This window comes from Talpa occidentalis, unplaced genomic scaffold (genome assembly GCF_014898055.3).
Source record: "Talpa occidentalis isolate TD23 unplaced genomic scaffold, MPIMG_talOcc4v2.1 talOcc4.7, whole genome shotgun sequence".
NCBI lineage: Eukaryota > Metazoa > Chordata > Mammalia > Eulipotyphla > Talpidae > Talpa > Talpa occidentalis.
Genome location: NW_023605083.1, coordinates 103,418,726 through 103,439,999, shown reverse-complemented (window position 1 = coordinate 103,439,999; position 21,274 = coordinate 103,418,726). Strand labels below are relative to the sequence as shown.

The window sequence follows — 21,274 nt, the reverse complement described above, 5'->3', positions numbered from 1 at the left end:
CAGTTGATTGAAACTTCCTTTGGGCTCTGGAGCCACATGCTGGGAGGCACCCACACTCCCAGGCAGCCTGGCCTGCCTGGGTACCAGGACCAGTACTTGGGCCTAGATGGCCCACAAGTGTGCCAGGCAGAGCCCTGAGCTGGACCCCATGGCACCCGAGGAAGAGGGGCACAGCAGTGGCCTCTCCCTGGTGAGCAGCTTCGTGAGGAGCAGGGAAGACGGAATATAATGCTGCGACTTGGAATCAACTTCCACTGAGGCCAGAGGAAGAGAGGCAAGCAGTGGCAAGCACTGGAGCCTTGGAATTCAGAGGTCTGATTATTAGCAGTAACTGCCCAAAACCCAAACCTAAATCAGTGCATGTGAGTCCAGAGAAACCACCTTGGGGACACTAGTGAGTCATGAAGGTCACAAACTGAAGAGCCAAGTCCTCAAGGATCTGGGTTTGAGTCTTCCCACACTGACCCTGGCACCTCCCACCCTCCTGCGGCACATCCATTGGCCTCTAGGGCATCGACAGTGAGATAGAAATGGCTCTTGGTGGACTCACAGATTTAAAATTTCAGTTTTAAACAGTTCACTATGTGTTTCAAATAAATGATCCTAATTTGGGCTGAAACACAAATGGACCACTCTCCCACAATAGGGGTTTCTGCATTTTGGGGTGTGGTGGAATCTGAAGACCTTATCTACCTTGAGCTCATGCCCAGGTACAAATTGAGGCCAAGAGAGCATTCAGGGAAGGACCTAGGAGCTCAGTGTTGGCAAATGCTCTGTGGGTAAAAAACAGGAGGCACCAAGTAGGTTCCCTGCTGTGTGACACTGCACTGGTTTCCCTGCTACTCTGACACTGCTCCCAGGGTCCTCACCCTCCTCAATTTTGGGGGCTCAGGTTCTCTAAGACATACCCCACTGCTTCTTTGCAGAAGTTGCTCCCAGTGTATGGGAGCTTCCATGGGACACAGGCGGTGATTGACACCTGGGTCTGCCTAGAACTGCCTCCTGGCCCTCCTCAGAGCCTCATGACAGCTGCCCTATGCTGTCCAGGCAGCAGGGTCAGTTTGTCACCTTTCCTAACCTCAAAAGGAGGAAGCAGGCAGATTCTGAGGCTGGGTTGATGATGGAGGACAGAGGAGTACCTGTTGGCCTCCCCCTTTGCTGAGGAGCCTAAGGAGGCAGCCCAAAGTCCTGGGGTCCACCTCCCCGAGTGATGCCCATCCAGGCACAGGGCACCTCGAAGCCTCAGACAGAAGGCAGGGCTTATCCAATACTGGTCCCTGCCCGCTGGATGGAGGCCAGACAAGGACAACAGACTTCACAGCCAGGTTGTCCCGGCTCCTGGGTCAGTGTGGGGGGCAGCAGAGCTCTGCTCCCACCAGCTCCTGCCCACTGTGTCCCTACCAACCATTTTCTTCGAAAGCTTGTCTGTGCTTCAAGCCCCAAGTCAAGTTGCACCTGCTCTATAATATTTCCTGGAATCAACTCGGCCCCTGGTGATGTTTCTGGGGCTGCGGTTTCTAAAACAAATTGCAAGCCGCTGTCTTCATAAGAGGAGCAGTAACAATAGCGGCTGACATTCTGCATTCTCTCTGCCAGGAGTGTCTTCTTTAACACCCACAGGACACCATGAAGTTCCCAGCGCCTCTCCCAGCATCTTCTACATTAACAAGCGCCCAATTACTGCCTATCTGGGTATTCGTTCCCTTGAGCATCATTAGAGAATCCACGTCCCCACTCTGCTCGCCTGCTCCTGGCCTTTGAGGGCACAGGCACAGGACTTGGTTTCCAGTGAGCTTTCCCCCACCCCCAGGGCACAGACTGCTGCCCCACACAGATGGGGCCGCCACAGCCATGTGTCCTGGTTCAGGGGAAAGGCATGGCACAAAGGCAGGGAGGAGAACACACACTGCCTCAAGACAACTCTCAGGCACAGAGCAGAGAGCAAGCAGACCAAGCACGCCAAAGGCTTACATTTTTCTTTTATTCCCTCCCTGAATGCGCAGGGTTTTGATAAAAATTGAGCAGGGGGGAAAAAAACAAAGCAAGCAAACCATAAAAATTAGTGTATGTCTAAGACATTTATTGTCTTGCCAAAGCAATACATCTGAAGGTAAGCATATTTTCCCACCAATGCTTGATTTATCATTTCCCTTAATTAAATATTCACCATGCAGGGAGCCTTTTTCTTTAGAACATCTTTTTTTTTAAGTGAATCTCCACATTTTGCGTAAATGGAAGCTACCCGGCTCTCGTTGGAAACTGAAAGCATATTTTCTCTGTGTTATTAACGCTAAAAGTAAATTCCATTCTGAGAGTTAAGTGCTGGGTTAAGGCCAGATTGATTATGGATGTGTCGGAACATTGTCGTACACCGTCAAAAGACTCTCACGGATGGACCAGCTCGACCTCAGAAAGGTACACCACAGAGCTGAGCTTTCGGGAAGAAAGTTGGGCTGCTCTGCCCCTTTCCGCACATCTACCCCCCGGGGGGGGGGGGTTGTCAGCCCACCACAGCACACCTATCATTTCCTGCCACTGTCTGGTCACTGCAGAAGCGCTAGCCACTGTGGGCCCCACTGGCCCACAGATAAGACTCCCCCTTCTATGAGACCAGCTCTCCCAATCCCCCACATGACTCCTTCTGTTACTAACCATCCCCAATGAGACCACGATCTGGGCTTCTCATCCCCAAGGGCAGTTCTGCTCTGCCTGCATCTGACCTTCACATGAAAGGCACATGTCAGTACAGTTGCACCTTTTTCCCAGCAAGGTCTGACTGAATTATGGTGGAGATGCTGGGATCCCTTCCCGGGGCTCCCGTCACATGCATGAGGCACGTTTATTCTTGTTTGTGGTCCTGATGGCTGCCACATATCTGTCCTCAGTGGTGCTGCCAGGATGGTTGAGGGTGTCCAAGAAGTGACATGTGTCTGCCTCCCATGGGCCTCTCTGGATTTCCAGGAGCCATGCAGGTGCTAGGCTGGACTTTGCTAAGAGGCTCCCCACAGAGGCTGAGAGGCTCAGCAGACTACTCTATAAACTAGTGTCTGGGGAACTGGAGAAGCGCCACCAGAAGGTGAGGTGGACACACTGCAAAGGCTCATGTTTTGTTTTATTTTATTTTATTTATTATTATTTATTTATTTGTTTTGTTTTATTGTTTTATTTAAGTGTCTGGGGCTGCACGGCCTACTTTGAGCTGCACTGCCTACTCTCTCCTTTTACATTATAAAAGTTTAATCACTACTAAATTTCCATGTGAACATTTAAAAATAAAGCCGGATGCTGAGAAATGTGAACATCTGCCCGCTGGTCCTGTGCATCCTCAGGAAGTCAGGCACATCATAGAGGAACATGGGCCTGGGAAAAGCTCAGGACAAATGCCTGCCGGTAGGGTGGTCTCCCATCAGTGCAGAGCTGAGGTAGCTGAGCTGGCTTTGCTATGTGCATCTGCAGAGTTCTCGCTTTTACGAACTCAGTTCATGTAGCCCCAAAGATCGCCCAGCCACCCTGAGTGAGGATTTGCCTGTTGCTTCTCCAGGACAAGGAGGCACAAGGCCCACATCCTGGCTTCCCTTATCTCTACTCAAGGATCACTTACCTAAGAGTTCTCACTTAATTCTCATTAAGCTGGGCTCCTCAAGTCTACCTCAAGGCATTTCAACACCAAGACCTTTCCTTTTTGCCAAAAAGGAATAATACAACTTCTAGAAGTTTCCTTGGTGTGTACCCCGGGGAGACCCTGTGCATCCATTCCCTCCACTCCAAAGAGGAGCATCCACCAGGATGGAGAGTGGGGGATGGGCTGATGGATTCCAGATGTGCTTTCTATGCTAACAATTCACTTTCTCTACACATGCCAATTTGAAAACTAAGCAAACTCTAAAAAGAAGAAAAGGGAAAAAATACAGAAAAATATTTCTATAAAGTCTGGGGTCTGTCTCTTTCCTTAACTGCAAAAGAGAAAAGCATGGCAAAGAGTGAGAAATTTCTTTGGGTCAGATGCAGGATGCTGCATTTTAAAAAGGCACATTCTTCCAGGGAAATCAACTAGTTCATCCTTCAAACTGAATTTAAAAAACAAGCATTTACGAACAAGTAAAATTTCCTGGAAAGCAAGATTTTTTTTCTGTTTAAAAGAATTTAGAAAGAAAATATTGACTAGACCATTAGGCAGCCTAAGACAATTCCTTTGCTAATGAGCTTCTGACTTTCTTAGGGACCCCACTGCTTTCAGGGTAGTTCACAGCAGGGGGCTCCATGCAGAGTCTCACATGCCCAACTGTGAAATAACTGCTGTTCCAGCGGTTTACCCGGGGAGGAAGTTTCACCTCTGTCCTTTCTTCTCCAGGAACTTGGAAGTGAATTCGCCTCCAGGTCTGAATGATTGGCTGCAGATAAGGCTCAGATGCCATCACAGATCTGGGTTCTGTCCAGGGAGCCCCAGGAATGTATGTTGTGCCCCACCCTGGCACAGAGCAAGCCTTATTTCACACATGCTCTCGGGGTGCTTGGGCTTGTCTGTTGGAGGTGGCTACTTTGATGCAAGAGGTCTTCTACCCTCTTTGCTTTTCAAACTGTGTCCTCTCTGCTTGATCCGAGTAAGGGCACAGGATTGAATTCCTACACACAAATGAAGGCGTGAGGATATGAGTTCCCGGAGGCAAATGCAAATGAGGAGTGTTCCGCCCAGTAAGATAGGTAGGCCTATCCCTCCTCCATTTCCCAGAACGTGCTTGGACACAATGACATAGCGCATGCATCACATACTGCACCCCATCTAGTTCCCCACCTGCCTCTGAAGGTACACAGGTAGAAACAGAAGCCAAGAGCCAGGGACACGCCTCTTAGTGACACAGCTCAGAAAGGGCTGCATGTCCTTGTTGTGGGATTCCAGTGCACCACACTAGGGGTAAGCTACCACCTTCCCCAGTGTTCTTCACCTAGATGTGGCAAGAGCAATGCCAGTGTGCTTTAGAATGAAATAGCTTCTAGCTACTATGCTAGCAGAATGCTAGAATGTTAATTTGGGGACTTTACTGAACTTTATGGACATCTCTGTTGGCAGAGAAATTGAGCAGAGTCTTCAAGACCTGCAAGCCCTGTCCACTGACTCCGGATTCTCACTCTGGCTCACGGTACCCATCAGATGCCACACCTACCCTTCATACCACACTCTCTATCAAACAGCCTTTTCACAGATTTGGTCCACCTCCTGTCTGGTCTCTTACAGACACAACTTCAATTCCTTAAAAATACAATGAAAACAAAACAAAGCAAACAGCAGGTGCGTGCTCAGAAGCTGTAATAATGAGAACTGACTGTATCACCGAGACCAGACAGAATTCCTTTCCATGTGTCATGTTATCTCCAAACGCTTATAGAAAACCTCAAGGCAATTAATTAATTCAACAGAAAGTGTATGGCCAAAGAATATTATGAAATGATTCTGAAATTGATAAGAAAGGAATTGAAGCCAAATTCAGGGAAACCGGCTCCAGTAGCTCCCAGCACTGAGGTTCTGGCTCACATAGCAGATGGCCCGAGGGGGGCCTCCTGACTGAGTCAGCACCCCAGTCACAGTCCAAAGTCCTGGCAGAAAAAAGGATTCTTCAACAGGGGAGCTCCACAAGTTTTTCAAGATCAAGACTTGTGGGCCTCCCTGGAGGTGCAGCGGGTTGAACATCGCACTGTGAAGCTGTCTGCAGCCTCTGCAGTGCGGGTTCAATCCCAGCTGGCCAGGGAGATTCCCCCATGGTGTGGCAGACCTCTCCTGTCTTGCCCGCTGCTCCCCTCAGCAGTGTACTTTAGTTAACCTGCCTGTTCTGCTCCCCACTCTGTCTCTGGTGAATCCTCTCACCTTCCCGTGCCTTTGGCCTGTACTCCAGCTCTTGTATAAAAATAAATAAATCTTTTAAAATAATTTAAAAAAAAGACTTGCTCATATTTTCAGTTTTTGTGTTAATAGGACTGTATGCCTACATAGAAAGTATTGAAGTATCTTTAGGAGGTGGAAGAGACCACGCAATCAAATTAGTGTCAAAATTTCTAGAGGGAGGAAAATGAGTGTCTGCATTGGAGAAGTCACTAAATTGGAGAAGGAAAGGGAAGTTTTGCCATTGAGGCAGGGTAGAAATTTCATAGTCAGGCCTTAATTCACAAACACTGGAGCAGGGTAGCATTTTCAAAGACAAAAACTGTGAAAAAGCACCCCACACATATCAGGGGACACTCTTTGGGCTGACTTTGTGCAGTGGACCTTTGCTGTCAGGTGATGAGTGCCACTGGGCCAGCGGAAAACACGTGACCTCTGACTGAGAAAACCCCAAGTGCAGTTCTTGTCACGCCAAAAAAAAAAAAAATTATTTAGGCTTGCACTAGGTTCTGCATCAATCAAGTAGGGAATCGTAGGCTCTGGGGCCCCTAGCACCACCACCACCCTGGGGCAGGTCATCTTTCTCCATCCTTAATCACATACCCACAGGACCTATTCCTGCTCTGTACTTTCTAGGAATTAAGATTTCTTAACACTGCTTGCAAGACTTTTATCAACAGAGAAAAAAAAAAACAGTGAAAAGATAACATGGGATTATATACAATGGGATTACATACAATGACTGCAAACTCTGAGGTCCAGACTAAGAAGATGCCTAATTCTGTGGGTCCCCCAAGCTCCAGAGCAGGTGAGTACTGTGTGCAGGGCCTTCCACTTCTGAAATGACCTTTCAGAAGCGGTGTTCATGCAGCTATGCTTTCTTTATCTTCAAAATAGTGTGTTGCATTTAAAAACCCACAAGAAGGCCTTCTCTTACATCTAAATATAAAGACACCACAAAGAAATATGTCATTGGGAGTGTCCAGTGCCAGAGAGAGACTGTTTGGAGACCAGGGTTACAAGCGGCAAACAAGCACAAGTTTCCTGCATCAGGACAAAAAATGAGGGCGCCCCTCTCCAGGCTTTGTCTGCGTTTTGAAGGTACCTATAGACCTGGGATCCTCATTGTGGGAGTGCAGGACTTTTGTTTCCCAGCCCAGAACTGACAGCCCTGATTGCTCAGGGGTGCTTGAGGAACAGAAAGAAAAATGGCATTTTGTGCCCAACATAATTTATAAGCATGCTTTTCTCAGAGAACTACCGGCGCACACAGCCCAGAGTCCCAAGTCCCCATTCTGGGAGAGCGCCTAATTGCTTAACTGTGCAAGGAAATGAAAGAGGGACAGTCTCGGTAAAGAGGCCCCTGTCGTTCGTCCAGGTCTACGCCTGCCTACCGTAGTGGAAAACGAACAACCCCAGTTCTCCCTGTCCAGGCTGGGTCACTCGCAGGGACTGCCTGGGTTTGGGGGTGATGCTGATGTGGTGTGCTCGCCCACCCAGGTCAATGTCCTGCCTGGGATCAGTAGAATTTGGGGAGAAAAGTGGGCCCGGCTGCTCCCATGGTCCCACTGCCCTCACTCCCCCGCCTCGGGGCCAATGTCAGCGCAACCCCAGCGCGAAGGGGGTGCTCACCTCAGTCTGGACAGGGCACTGGGGCCACCGATATCCTGGCGCCCCTTCCTCCCTCAGAAGCGAGCCGGAATGGGACCCCGGGAGAGTCCTGGGTCTCGGGGGTGCTTCCCGGGCCTGGGAGGAAGGGACGGTCCTGCTAGGGCTCTGCTGCCGCTGCGCTTGGCTCCGGGTCCCCGTCGCGTGTCCCCGGATCAGCCACTCCGCCTCTGCCCCGCCAGCGCCAGCCGCACAGCAAACTTTTCCAGCTGCCCGCCGGGGCGGGGCCTGCGCGCCGCCTTCCAGTCCCCGGCCCCCGCCCCCGCGGCCCGCCCCTCCCGGCGCCGGGTCTCCTGCTCCCGGCTGCACACGCCCGAAGCCCCCAGGCCCCTCGGCTCGCCCCACCTCTTCGCGTCCAGTTCCCATCCCAAGCGCCCTGTGTCCATCTCCCCACTGCTCCAAGCGCCCCTTCCCATCCCTGTGCGCCGGGTCTCCATCTCCTTAGCCCCCAAGCCCGCACTTCCCCGAGGTCTGCCGGGTCGACCTCCACCCCCTCCCTCTCCCGTGCAGCCCCCACACCCTCTTCGATCTGCTCCCTAACTCGGAATTCCCCTGTACCTCCCTCCTCGCGCCCCACCTCCACCTCAGCAACTCTTCTTGCAAGTTCTCTGCCTGCCTCGCCCGCAGCCTCTTTACCCTTAGCCTCGGGACACCCGCATCCCGACTCCCCGCACCCCCCGCACCCCCTCCACCCTCCTCTAATGTACCCATTGCTGGTCCGGAACGCCCTCCAGGGGCCCGGCGCCCCCGCCCAGTGCCTTCAGCCCTGTCCCGGGCTGAGCCTGAGCGGGGAGCTCTGACCCCCACCCCAACCACCCCCAAGGTGACTGCGAGGGTTTAGCCGATGACTGCTACTATTACTGTTATCATTACGGCGAGCACCATAATTTGCGTTTAAAAGTGTCAGTTCGCCCACTTGGATGTTAGCGTCGGGGTTTGGGTTTGCGCCCTCCGGGCCCGCGCAGAGGCGGTTCCCGGCGCAGACCCCAGGGCGCGCTGGCGGCGGCGGATCCGAGCCTGACCGACATCCCGGCTCTTCTCATGCCGGCGCACAGACCAGCCCTCGCTGTGCAGGGGCTAGAGAGCCCACGCCAAGCACTTCCAAAGCAAGGCTCTAGGGAGGATGCGACCAAATATTCAACTGGAAAGTGAACGTCCTAATAAGAGAACACAGAGGCCACCGACCCTAAAAGCTGCTGGAAGAGGGAGAAAGAGACTAGAGGATGAAAAGAAAAGGGTCGAATTCGAAAGAAACCGCAGTTATTCAAAGCGAGGCTGTATGTATCTGAGCTTATTGGATTGGGGTCCGTAGGGGTCCTTGGAGCTAGGCAGGGGTCTTGGTAAAGGGTCTTCCTGTTACGTTTCCCTGATATGCCTTCTGGCCATCAAAGGGGGCGCCACTGAGCACATTGCCCCCAGAGTGGGGACAAATGCTTGTAGTGCTTGGAGCCCTTGAGCACCTGGCATGCTAAAGCAACAGGGTGCAAGCTGCAGGCCCTTGCTTCCTGGGGGTCTTCTCTGGTATTTCACGTGGAGAAACCCACCTCCTGGGGACCATGGGGGAGGGGGCTACAGAGGTGGGCCCAACCTTTAGGGAGCAGGGTGCTGTCCAGTCCTGGTCCAGCCTGCTTGGCCTCCTGGGTGCCCCCTAAGTATCTCAGCCATCAAACTGGCCCTGTGTCTAGTGCATGCTGCCAGGCGCCATTTCTGACCAAATTGCAGTGGGACAGACTGTGCCTCCATTTTTCCACTCCAACAGCATCAAGTCACGGAAAGGTGAGAAGGGATTCTGCTCCTTTGGCCCCTGGCCATACTGGCCATAGTGAAGGAGTCTTTAGCGTAGGTCTTCTGTTTACGGATGCCAGAAACAGAGAAATACTGTGGGTCTTCACTGGCTCTTTACTGCAGGTGCCCCAAGGGAGAGGAGGGATTTGATATAGAGCACACTCCTGAAACTCCTTTTTGGGACAAGACTCCTTTTCCCCAAAGTTTCCCAGTCATGAGCGGCTCTCCCACACGGTCCTCTCGCTGACCTCATGTCCCATTCCCCTACAGGCTCCCTAACCATGGGTCTTAAAGTTCAAACACTGGACTCTGAGGACCGGCCCTCTCTGCCCCTACACTATTCCTGGAGCCTTCCCCGAGTCTGTTGAATAAAATCCTCCTCCTCCTTCTATGGCTCTGGTCCACAGGAAAGCTCTTACAGGAGAGTGTAAGCTCATAAATGTAGAAGGACTGGGAATTAGGGATTAGGAAATCCCCACTGTGCAACTCTCCATGAAACTTGGCCAGCCAAAGCAGTTTAGTGCACACTGAGGGGAGGGTGTGGAGAACCAGTTAATCACAGTGCTAACTGGGGAAGGAAAACAGCCTCCATTTTCAATGGAGAAGTCTGGCTGTCCCCACCTTCCGAGGGGTCAAAACTAGCATCACTAGTACTGGATCAATCTGGCATTACATGCTGCAGAACCAGGCATACAACACCACTGATTCTGCATTCTTGCTAAAAATGCTGACCTCGTGGGCGTTCCATAATCCACAGTCCATTGGCCCACTGTCCTCCTAAAAGCATATGTCAGGAAGGATGGGGAAGGTTCTACTATCAGTGAAAAGAAGTGACATTCTTGACAGGTATGGACCCTGAGCCATCCCTGTTCCAACTATACAGCATGAAAGAATTTGGAGGCTATTTCAATATGCACCATATTGAGTGATAGAGTATTGAGTGATATTACAGGATTACTGTTAGTGTTATTTGGTACAGTAATGGCACAGCACTTATCTAGAAGGACGACCTTATTTTTAAGAGATGGCTGCTGAAGTATTTAAAGGTGAAATGTCTTGATGTTTGCAACTGATCTTCAAATGATTCAGCATAAACAATATGATCACATAAAGCTGATATGACAAAATGTTGGCAATTATTAGATCTAGGTGGTGAATGGGGGAAGAGGTGAGTTGTATAATTTGTTTACTTTCTCTCTATGTTTGAAATTTTTTCATAATAAAAAGTTGGGGAAAATAAAATCTCAGCTATTAAATCATTTAAAAATGTCTCCACCTCTGTGCTCAGACTATCAAATCCAGGCTTATGAGAAGGAAATAAAAAGATACTATGATAATAAGAATATACTCCATCTGTGTATTTTTTGAATCCCATTAGCCCCAAATTTGAATATCATTTGAATAAATAAATGACATGCTATAATCTATAGATAATATTATATTATTGATACATACTCATTTGTAATGTAAAAAAGAGAAATGCATTAACTTTTGTCACATATTAGTGCGTGCAACCTGGCAGCAGAAGCAATGTGGTTAAAGGAAATCCTATTTCAACACCCTACCCCACGGGGAAGGCTTTCCCAGCAAGGCAGAGATATTGCAGGTGTGGATTGCAGAGGAGAAGGCCCCTTCAAGAGCAAGTTGCTGAAAGGACAGAGCTCTGTGCCTACAAAACTTTGTGCCTCGTCTCTCCATCTCCCCCCTCCAACTTGTGCTTCCTGAACCCCAGGATGCCTTCCCAGCCCCTAAGTGGGGATCGGTCTACTCCATGCATATTCTGAGCATGTTTGGGCTCCAATCACAGTTCGCAGCAGACAGTCTCCGCTTGGGTAAATATGCACACCACCTTTTTGGGTCTTCAGAGAACGTTCCTCAAATGTGCACTGAGGAAAAAGCATTGTGCATTCACATATGTGGGTGAGTCTGTGAAGGGACTCTGAGTAGGGCTGGTGGGTGGACCCCAAGGAAGGGTTGCTGGAGGAACCCCGGGCAATGTGGGCAACTCATATCTTGTGGTCCTCAGCAGAACACCATGACAGAAGTTATTTACACAGCATTGGGGAGAAAGAGCTTTAAAACATTCATCTGGCTATTGATTTACAAAAAGAAACTTGGCCTATTGTACAATAACCCTGCCTCTACCCAAATGAAGCCTTGACTTGCTGCCAGAACTCCTTCAAAATAAGCATTCATTGGTTGACAGTGGCGCCCACCAAGACTGAGCCTCACAGATTCGTGATTTTCACAATTATTAGGCGCCTTGTCCCCATCTTATGCTTTTTCTCAGTGTGAGCCAGGAGTCATGGTTCTTTCTCATTTCATATTTTGTAAGGATGTTCCTAAATTCAGACACATCACTAGCATGTATGTGTGTGTGCTCATGTGAGTGTATAACTGTGTATGTCCATGTGTGTGTTCACGCACATGTGTACATGTGTCACATATAGCGTGTGGGCATGTAAGTACATGTGTGGGGTAGAGCTATGCATGTACATGTGCACATGTGTGTGTGTGTGTGTGCGTGCGCCCTGGAGAAGGGCCATACTCCTAGGAGTAGTAGAATGTACCCAGTACTCCCTGGGAGATGAGCAAGAAATGAATATTGGTCTTTGTTCCCAATTCTTGACACAGAGCTCCTAAAATCCTTGACTTTGCTGTCTCTTGTTTGCTAATGAGATAAATGGTGGTTGGGGACCTAGATACTTCAGGATGGGGGCTGGCTGCCAGCAACAAACCCTGTGATTAAAGAGTTGGAACTTACAGCTTGTCCCCAACCTGGAGGGAGTGGAGAGAGGCTGGAAGTGGAATTAATCCCCAATAGCCGATGATTTAACCAACTATGGCAACATGATGAAACCGCCACTAAAAATCCAAAACAATGGGTTTGGGGAGCTCCCCAGTTGGTGAACACATCTGTGTGCTACAGGGTGACACATCCAGAGAGGGCGGGGATGCCGTGTGCTCCTTCCTCCCTAACCTTGCCCTGTGCATCTCTTCAGTCTGGCTGTTCCAAGGTTACATCCTTTATAATAAGCTGATAAACATAGTAAAGTGTTTACCTGCGTTCCTGTGAATTGTCCTAGCAAATTGCCAAACACGAGGAGGGTATGGATCTTTCTACATTTGTGTCAGGCAGGGCAGAAGATTCAGTGGAGCAGACAGGAAATTCACATTGGCCTGGGCAGGTGGCAGGAGTCTAGTGTGGTAGTGTATGCATACGCATGTTTCTGGCAGAAATCAGTATTCTGAAAGCAAGCGGAGAAAGGACAGGCGGAAGACACAAGGCTGGGTGGAGGTACTGGTGTCCTCTACATTGTTTTGAGAGGAGAGTTGCCAGAAGCCTGGCAGAGATGACTGCCCTCATCCCACAAACCAGTTAACTCAGTGTTCAGCAGACCTGATGTTCTAAGTCAAATCAGTCCAAAAAAGTTTCTTCTCTTGGTAAATGCTCCACCTGAGACATTGTGATAGGAGCTGGTTTGCTGGAGTCTCGCTCTTTTTTTTTTTTTTTTAAAGATTTATTTTTATTTATTTATACAAGCACTGGGTACAGTCAGAAGCGCGGGAGGGTGAGAGAATTCACCAGAGCCAGAGCGGGGGCAGAGCAGGCAGAAGGACCGAAGTACACTGCTGAGGGGAGCAGCGGGCGGCAGGAGAGGTCTGCGCGCCATGTGGGACCCTCCTCCGGTGGCCGGGGAGCAGCCGGGGATCGAACCGGCACTGCAGAGGCAGTGGGCAGCTTCGCAACCCAGCGCTCAACCACTGCGCCACCGGGAGGCCCTAGAGTCTCGCTCTTTAGTCACAGAGGCTGGTTAATATACATTATCTATGAGGTTATTGGACAGATATGCCTCCTTGTGCTCACACCAGCATTCACAAGCACACAGTAGGCTGAGTGGTTGCCTGTGAACTGTCTGCACTCTGCTTCGGCTGTGTGTTTCCTGCCCTGTGACCCCGACTTTATGAACAAGTGTCTGCAACCTTGTTGAATAACTTTGCTTCTTCTTAGCTACCTAAGGGTTTAATTGGCTGTGGGGAGGCAGGGAGAGCAGCAGAGGATACAACTCCTCCAACATCAAAGGCATGTGGGTTATAAGACAAGAAGACCAAGTGCTTTGATGGGACAGTGTAAACAAACACCGCTGTACCTGGGGCTGACTTCTGCCAGCACAGTTCAAAGAGCTTCACACAGAGCTTCACCCTCACAACAACCCCATCCCAGTTGTCAGAGGAGGAAACTGAGGCACAGAGATAATGGTACATTTGCCCCAGGTCACACAACCTGAATGTGGCAGAGTCAGAGTGCCTTGTCCATTTGGAATATGTTGACCTACTTACTGCCCTGGATTTTGCAACACTGGCTGACCTTTGTGTGAGGCTGGCCAACACCCAGGGCTGCTGTGAAGAGGTCCAGAGGCTGCCTCCCTCGACCTCACTTGGCTGAAAACTGAGGGTAACAGGGATGGAGAACACACACTGTCGCTGACACTCAGGCTTGCCAATCCTCACACCTACTCTCAGTTTCAGACTGTGTGTGATTGGTTTTATGGAACTTGGGTGGAAACCACTGAGATCCCTCTGGGCAGTCCCTGCCCCAAGCTGCGCCGATGGCAAGGGCAGGCTAGATACTACAGCTGGGGAGAAGAATGGAGACCCTTACTTCTACCATCATTCTAAAAGTGAAACCACTGAGCCATGACAAACAAAATTTCCAAGAACTAACGATATACAGGGTTGTAGGACTCAAGATCAGCAATCAAAAATCAGCTGTAATTTTGTTTAAAAAAATGGAAAGTTTTTCTATATTAGCAATGAACATATGGACATTGAAATAAAAAATACAATTTGCAATCACTAAAATATCAGTTTCTTAGATGTACATCTAACAAAACATACACACAGGGTTGTGTGCCGAAGAGAGGGCACTAAGAAAAAGAACAGCATGGGCCCTGAAAGTGACAAGTCTGACATAAGAGAGCAGGTCCAGGGTGCTGGTAGGCAAATCCAGGCAAGAGCTGCACAGGAACTTGGCTGGTGGGTCTGTCTGCTCTTCTTCCCCTGGTTATACCACAGGGAAGCTAAGAGGGTCAAGTCAGGAGAACTCATCCACCAATTTCCTGGTTGGTGTCCCCGTTTGGTCTATAATGCTACTGCCATTTGCAAACCACATCAAATAGTGTGGTCTCCGGGGAATGGTAAGTATTGGGTTAGTTGGGATGGGACCATTTGGAATGAGTGAGGCTTGCTGGAGGCATGTGACCAGGAAGGGGAAGAGAGGAAACATGTTCCTGCATTTGTGGTAGAGGGAGGGAGCTGGCTACGAAAGGACTGTATTAGACTGAACCATATGGAATTTCCTCTCTTCACCACTTTTAACCATTAAATGACAATGTGATACAGTACCATTGACAGAATACTACTAAGAAACACCAATTCTAAAAATGCCCTCAATCTTCCATACCCACCTGGCCCCCCTTCAAGGCGAGTCTTCTCATGCGGTAGAGGCCTCCTGAAGACTCTTCTTCAGGGATGCAAGCACTCGTCTGCTGCCTCCAGCCTCCACAGACGCTTCTCAGTCCCTGGCTGACCACCTCGACCTCCTCCTGGCTGTTAGCATCAGCCCAGGGCTCAGCAAAACGTTCTGTCCTCCTCCACTCACAGGCGTACCTCCTCCTGCCTTGAGTACCTATCCAGTTCTGTGCTACCCGGACACCCCACTTCTCTGTCCCTCCAACCCCACTACATATGCCCAACATGTTCATAATGAACATACAGCAACGTATTTGCATGCATTCAACATGTGAATTCTGTAAAGCCATACATGTGTGTAAAGTCAACATATATACCTCTCAAACCAATATATGTGTTGGCTAACATAGGAGCCTAAGCTTTAATATAAGAACACACACCCCGCCATTCACACTAACATACACCACTACACACACCCACACTCTCACACTAACATACACACATATACCCCATCGCACACTAACACACCCACACATACACACAACCACACACTCATGCATTTACCCACCTCACACAAACCACCCCCAACCCCCACTCACTCACACACATACTCACCTACATCCATTCCTTCCAGTACTAAAAATCTTGCTTAGTGAGGAAAATAATGTTGGAACCGTTTTGCATGTTTAATTAAAGTCCAACTGTATTTATAACAAGACTTTCCTGCCTGTGGTTCTTTGCAGTTTGTGGACTGATGATTCTCACTTTCAAAACAAATCACCTCAGGCTTCACCATGGCTTCCTAATGCATATTTATGCTCATTTTCCATGTCTAGGTTTCCAGTTTCCTGAGTCTCAGTCAAGCTGAAGGTGTGAAAATTAATACACAGAAACTATTTAAATGAGTTCTCACACTCGAGCAAAGAGGAAAGCACAGGACCCAACAGGCCTCATATATCCTACTGGAAGTAATCCTGCTTCCCCCCAGAGGGAGGAAGAGGGGAGCACCTCCCCACCCAGCAATAGCTCAGCCAATGAGAGGTGCCGGAGACAAAGCAATGAGCAGCCCGCACACATCAAAGGCCCAGTTTTCTCCAGTGAACTCTGGTTCCAACAGCCCCTCTGAAATGTACATAGGTGGGTTCCTGCCTTTGTTCTGAGAAGGGAGGTGCTTGTCTCCCCAAGAGACTGCCCTTTCCAGACTGTTCCCTTATTGTTTTCAGATAAGTCTATTTTGCTAGTGAAATGACTGGCTGCTTCTTGCTTTAGGTTCAACAAATGCAAACAAACGTGCTCAAAATGTGTCTTTTCCTTTATGAAATACATTACACGCGAGCAGTCCATGAGAAGACAAGCTCTCAGAGTGAGCCCAGGGCAACTGAGTGGAGGAAAGCTGGGCGTAGCTTGGAGAGGGAAGAGGTGGTGGTCAGCTATCCAGGGCGCTTTGGCTCAGGAGGAGCGGTGCTGCCATCCAGGCACAGGGAGTGTGCTAGCCAACGAGAGGGGGTTCACAGCAGCCTGCTGACCCCAGGGGGTGCTGAGAATTTGGGGGCCTCATCAGTCTCTTTTGACTTGGAGGCAATTTACTTTATAGCTACTCTGACTAGACATCCAAGGAAGAGTTCACCCAGCAGTAGGAATGCAGAACTGCAGGTAACAAAATGGTGGCCGAACAGGCCATTTAGGACTAGCAGACCCACCCAGCAGGGCCCTGGTTGTGATTCCCACACAATAGCTTGTGGCAAGAAGTCCATGCCTGTGAGGAAGCTCACAGGGCTGGTTTCTGAGCAGCTGGGGACCCTGGGATCCAGAGAGGGCCACAGGCACCCAGGGAGCTCTGCAGGGTGTGACAGCAACATCGTCTACAGATGATGGAAGGGGGCAGAAGTCAGACTATCCAGAGTGGAGACTGGGAAGGGACTCAGAACACATGAAACTGACAGAGCTCAGTTGTCTTAATTAGGGTAAAATGCTCTGAAGTGGATGATGGGCAAGTTATGCAGAAGGAACCAATAGGTCCTGATGCGACCTGGAGAACTCTGACCAGGTGACAGTCTCCTCAGACATTGACCACAGGGCAGAGATGTAGGATGTAACACCAGAGTAACTATCCGAGGTAATCGGTGACTGTGCCTCATAGAGACAATCTACAAGTTTCTATGGTCCAGTTAAAGAATAAAAAAGCATTCCAGAACAAAAAATATGACAGGGGTCAATTGACCAGATCTGCTGGTGCTTTCTTTCTTGCACAGGAAGTCCCTTATATATGTTCTCAAAGGGTGACTCTCTAAGGGAAGCTAGTTCACCGTGCTCCCCATGGCAGCATTATTGGGAATAAAATTTTCTTTGGGAAAATTCTTCATGGTCTTCAGTCTTTGATCTTCTGAGTGATGAATGATAAGACCTGGTTAGGTCAGTAACACTAGGACCCGGGTAGCTCCAGGGAAGGTCAGAGGTCTCCTGACTCCCATCAGTGCCCCACCTTGAGGCTAATGAAAGGCACCTGCTTCCCCTCTCAGGCTAAACGAGATGCCAGGAACTGAGCTCAGAGGCTCCCATGAGGCCCAGGCCAGTGCAGAATGTGATCAGCTGTGAGTGACCAGGGTGGACGGGAGCCAAAGTCTGTCTACCTCCTGCCACCCCCAACTTTTAGGTAGCTGCTGGTCATCATTGGTGGCTTGGAGACTCTTCAAGATTGGGCACATTAGGGAGGGTGAGAAAGTCAGTGCCCAGGGCATTTTGAACCTGGATGGAGAATACAATGGAAGTTGAAGGGGAAAATCCTATAGGTCTATATATTAATTTCCTGTGGCTTCTGTAACAAAAGACCATGGACTCAGTGGGCTAAAGACACACAAATGTATCAGAGTTCTGCAGATCAGAACTCTGACAAGGTCTCACTGGACCAAGTTCTAGGTGACTATGGGTATAATTTTTTTGGAGTCTGTGAAATAGAATCCATTTCTGTGCCTTTTTCTGTTTCTATTGATAGAAGATGCATGTTTTCTTTGCTCATGGTCCCTTCTTCCCTCCTCAAAGCTGGTGACAAGAGGTTGAATCTTTCTCAGGCCTCCATTTTACTGGTTCTCATCTCCCCTTTCAAGGATCCTGTGTTCATGTGGGCCCACCTGGATAACCCAGGATGATCTTCCTTTTCCCCGTGCAATCTTCATTCCATCCGCCCCTTTGCCACGCCGGGTGACATAGTCCCAGGTTCCAGATCAGGACACTGACTTCTCTGAGGAACCAGCAGCCCTTATCAGCCAGGTAAAGAATTTGGGTTTTTCTCCCGTGTGTGGCATGGGGCTAGAGAAATTTGCTTGGTGAGGCATTCAGATAGAAGTCCTTTGGGTGTCCCTGGTAACAGGCTATAGACCTACCTTATAGGGGCAGCTCTGGGCACATGACCCCCTGAAGCCCCCTGAAGTCACAGCATCTGCGGTATGCTCCCCACACAGAAGGGAAAGGCAGCTGGAAAGGAAATGTATCTCAAGTCTGGCTGTTTTCGGCAGAGGCCTCTCCCCATTCAGTCTTCACTGTGTTCTGTAGTTCCCCAACTTACACTTTCAAGAGTGAAATGGAGGAAATATCCAGTGGCTGGGCTTTTGAATGCAAAAGAAAACTCAAAATTCTTTGGAATTTGTCCTGAGTCTGCTGTCCCCTTCATACGGAAAGTCCCTTCTTAATTTTACTAACTCTGTGCCTCATTTGCTTTCCACTCAATTTAAAAGTCATCTTCAATATAACCCTTAAATTATTTAATCTTTCATGTTAAGTAATATTCTTACAGTGATCAATATTCTTGTATAATGAATGGCCTTTTGAAAGGAGGAGGAGACGCAGGTCCTATTTAACTCCTTATCTATGCCGGCATATAAAGTGCCATGCAGGCTATAATCACAGTGGATTGTTTTTTATAAATTAATACAAGTTAATAAAACTGGTAAAATTAGAAAAACCCTGTTTTAGGAATAATCTTCACCAAAGTCTGAATCTTAGCTCTAACAGCCGGCATTCATTACTATTTTATTCTGTAGGAGTTGTTACAACATCTGACAAATACCCTGCAGACAGGGAGGAGGCTGCCCAAGGAAGGTTTTCCCAGAGACCAGAAGGGGTCAGAGCTGTGACCCTAATGTAGGCTCTTCCTTGTTTACAGAAGTGGAAGATGCGCAGGGACCTCAGTGTACCTGGAAACGTTAATACTATGTCTTTTTTGTTTTTTAAGATTTACTTTATTTATTTGTGCATACAAGAACTGGGGTGTAGGCCAGAGGGGTGGGGAATGAGAGGATTCATCAGAGACAGAGTGGGGAGCAGAACAGGTGGATCTATTGAAATACACTCCTGAGGGGAGCAGCGGGGGAGTCAGGAGAGGTCTGCTGTGCCATGTGGGTTAGCTCCCTGGCTGGGGATCGAACTCATGCTGCAGTGGCTGCAGATAGCTTCATAGTGCTGAGACTTAACCCCTTGTGTTACCAGGGAGGCCCCTACCATGGCTTTCTTGAGCATAGTAATATACTCTCCCCCTGGAAAGCTGATGTGCCAGTGCAGCCTAAACCAGGTGTGTGGGCAGCTGTGGATGTGATGCTTGCAGACACCAGGTGGTGGACGCCAGGACGCTATAAGCCTGTGAGCTCTGGGGTCTGAGAGTCTAGTGTCTCTCTTGTCCCTACAATAGTCCTCATCTCAGAAATCCTTCAGTCTCTTTTTTGTCTTGTCCACATTGAAACAAACAGGAATTACTTTCAGGCTGCAAGAGGGAGATTTTCTTAGCAGACTGTAATAATGAAATTACTGTGAGGCAGGGCTTACAGATTAATATGTATTTTATTCTCATATTATCAATGATTGGATTCTTATTTACACTTTGTTTTGTTTTGCTTTTTTTAAATCACCTTCTCAATTTTTATTGATTTACTTATGTCTCTGTCTACTTTTTGTCATTTTTCAAACTTCATGTTGGTCTTGTTGTCTCTTTGTCCTTCCCTATTTTTTCTTTTTAATATTTCTTCTTTTGCATTTCAATGTTCACACTTGAACTCTGGATTAAGCAGTTACTAAAAATTCATAAGCTTCTTTAAGTAAATAAATGCTCAGAAATGTCCATCCTTGTGACATAATCATATCCATTTCACTACGCGCTTAGCAATACCTATAGAAATGGAAAACTAATCTCCAAAATATTAAGCAACTACCCAGCAGCTGGAGTCCATTCTGGTGAGTTTCCAGCATGGTTTCCCTGGGCACCATGGCCTGATGCCTTGGCCAGAACTGCAGATGGTATGTTCTGCTGCAGGGCGCCCTACATGAACGGACCCTATTCTCCACTAACCTGTACAGGCCCAGCCCCTTCTCATAAATCTCAAAACAGCATTTTGCTGTAACCTGGCTGCTACAATGTGCTTACCTATGTCACCATCACCAGGATTTGGAGGTTGAAGATGTGAATGGCTTGACCACATGTGTGAGTGGTTTACAACTTCACACCGCTTTAGCATGTAGACTGCAGGGAAGTTTTCTTATGAAATCTGGACTCACACTTTCAGTTGCCTGTGATGCATATGCTTGTACAACTGGAAGCTGGAACTTGTAAACATGGTCATGGAGAATGGCCTTGCTCTCTGCCTTTCTCTATTTTTCTCTGCTGATTCCACTCCACTGCTGTCAGCCTCTGGCCCAACATCTCTTTGAAACTGAGTGTCATGCTTTAATTAAGTTGCAGAGTTCTGAAGGCAAAATATTTGAAGTTGATGTGGAAATTGCCCCGCGATCTGTGATTATCAAGACCATGTTGGAGGGCCTCCCTGGTGGCGCAGCGGTTGAGCGCTGGGTTGCGAAGCTGCCTGCAGCCTCTGCAGCGCTGGTTCGATCCCCGGCTGCTCAGAGGAGGGTCCCACATGGCGTGCAGACCTCTCCTGCCACCCGCTGCTCCCCTCAGCAGTGTACTTCGGTCCTTCTGCCTGCTCTGCTCCCCGCTCTGGCTCTGGTGAATTCTCGCACCCTCCTGCGCCTCTGACTGTACCCCAGTGCTTGTATAAATAAATAAAAATAAATCTTTAAAAAATAAAAAAAAGACCATGTTGGCAGACTTGGTAATGGATGGTGGGGATGAGGACCCAGTTCCTCTACCAAATGCTAATGCAACAATATTTAAAAACATCATTCAGTGGGGCAACCACTAGAAGGGTGTCCCCCTCCACTTCCTGAGGAAGATAAGAGCAAAGAAAAGTGGACAGATGTTTGGGACCAGGAATCCCTAAAAGTTGACCAAGGAACACTTTCTGAACTTATTCTGGCTGCAAACTACTTAACCATCAATGTTTGCTTGTTGGTATATGCAAGATTCTTGCCAATATGATAAAATGGAAAACTCCTGAGGAGAATCTCAAGAACTTCAATTTAAAAAATGGCTTCGCTGAAGAAGAGGAAGCCTAGGGATGCAAAGAGAACTAGTGGTGTGAAAGGAAATGA

At 48.7% G+C, this 21,274-nt stretch overlaps 1 protein-coding gene and 1 pseudogene across 1 annotated transcript in view; one reads left to right on the top strand and one right to left on the bottom strand.

The window, feature by feature from the left end:
• Positions 1 to 7,721, bottom strand: part of S1PR3 (sphingosine-1-phosphate receptor 3) — a 12,834-nt gene extending 5,113 nt beyond the window's left edge. The window contains exon 1 of the mRNA XM_037493685.2: positions 7,508 to 7,721. The gene's annotated coding sequence lies outside the window, so the exon portion shown is untranslated. The remainder of the gene's footprint in view (positions 1 to 7,507) is intronic.
• On the top strand, positions 107 to 21,274 carry LOC119231536 (S-phase kinase-associated protein 1-like; annotated as a pseudogene).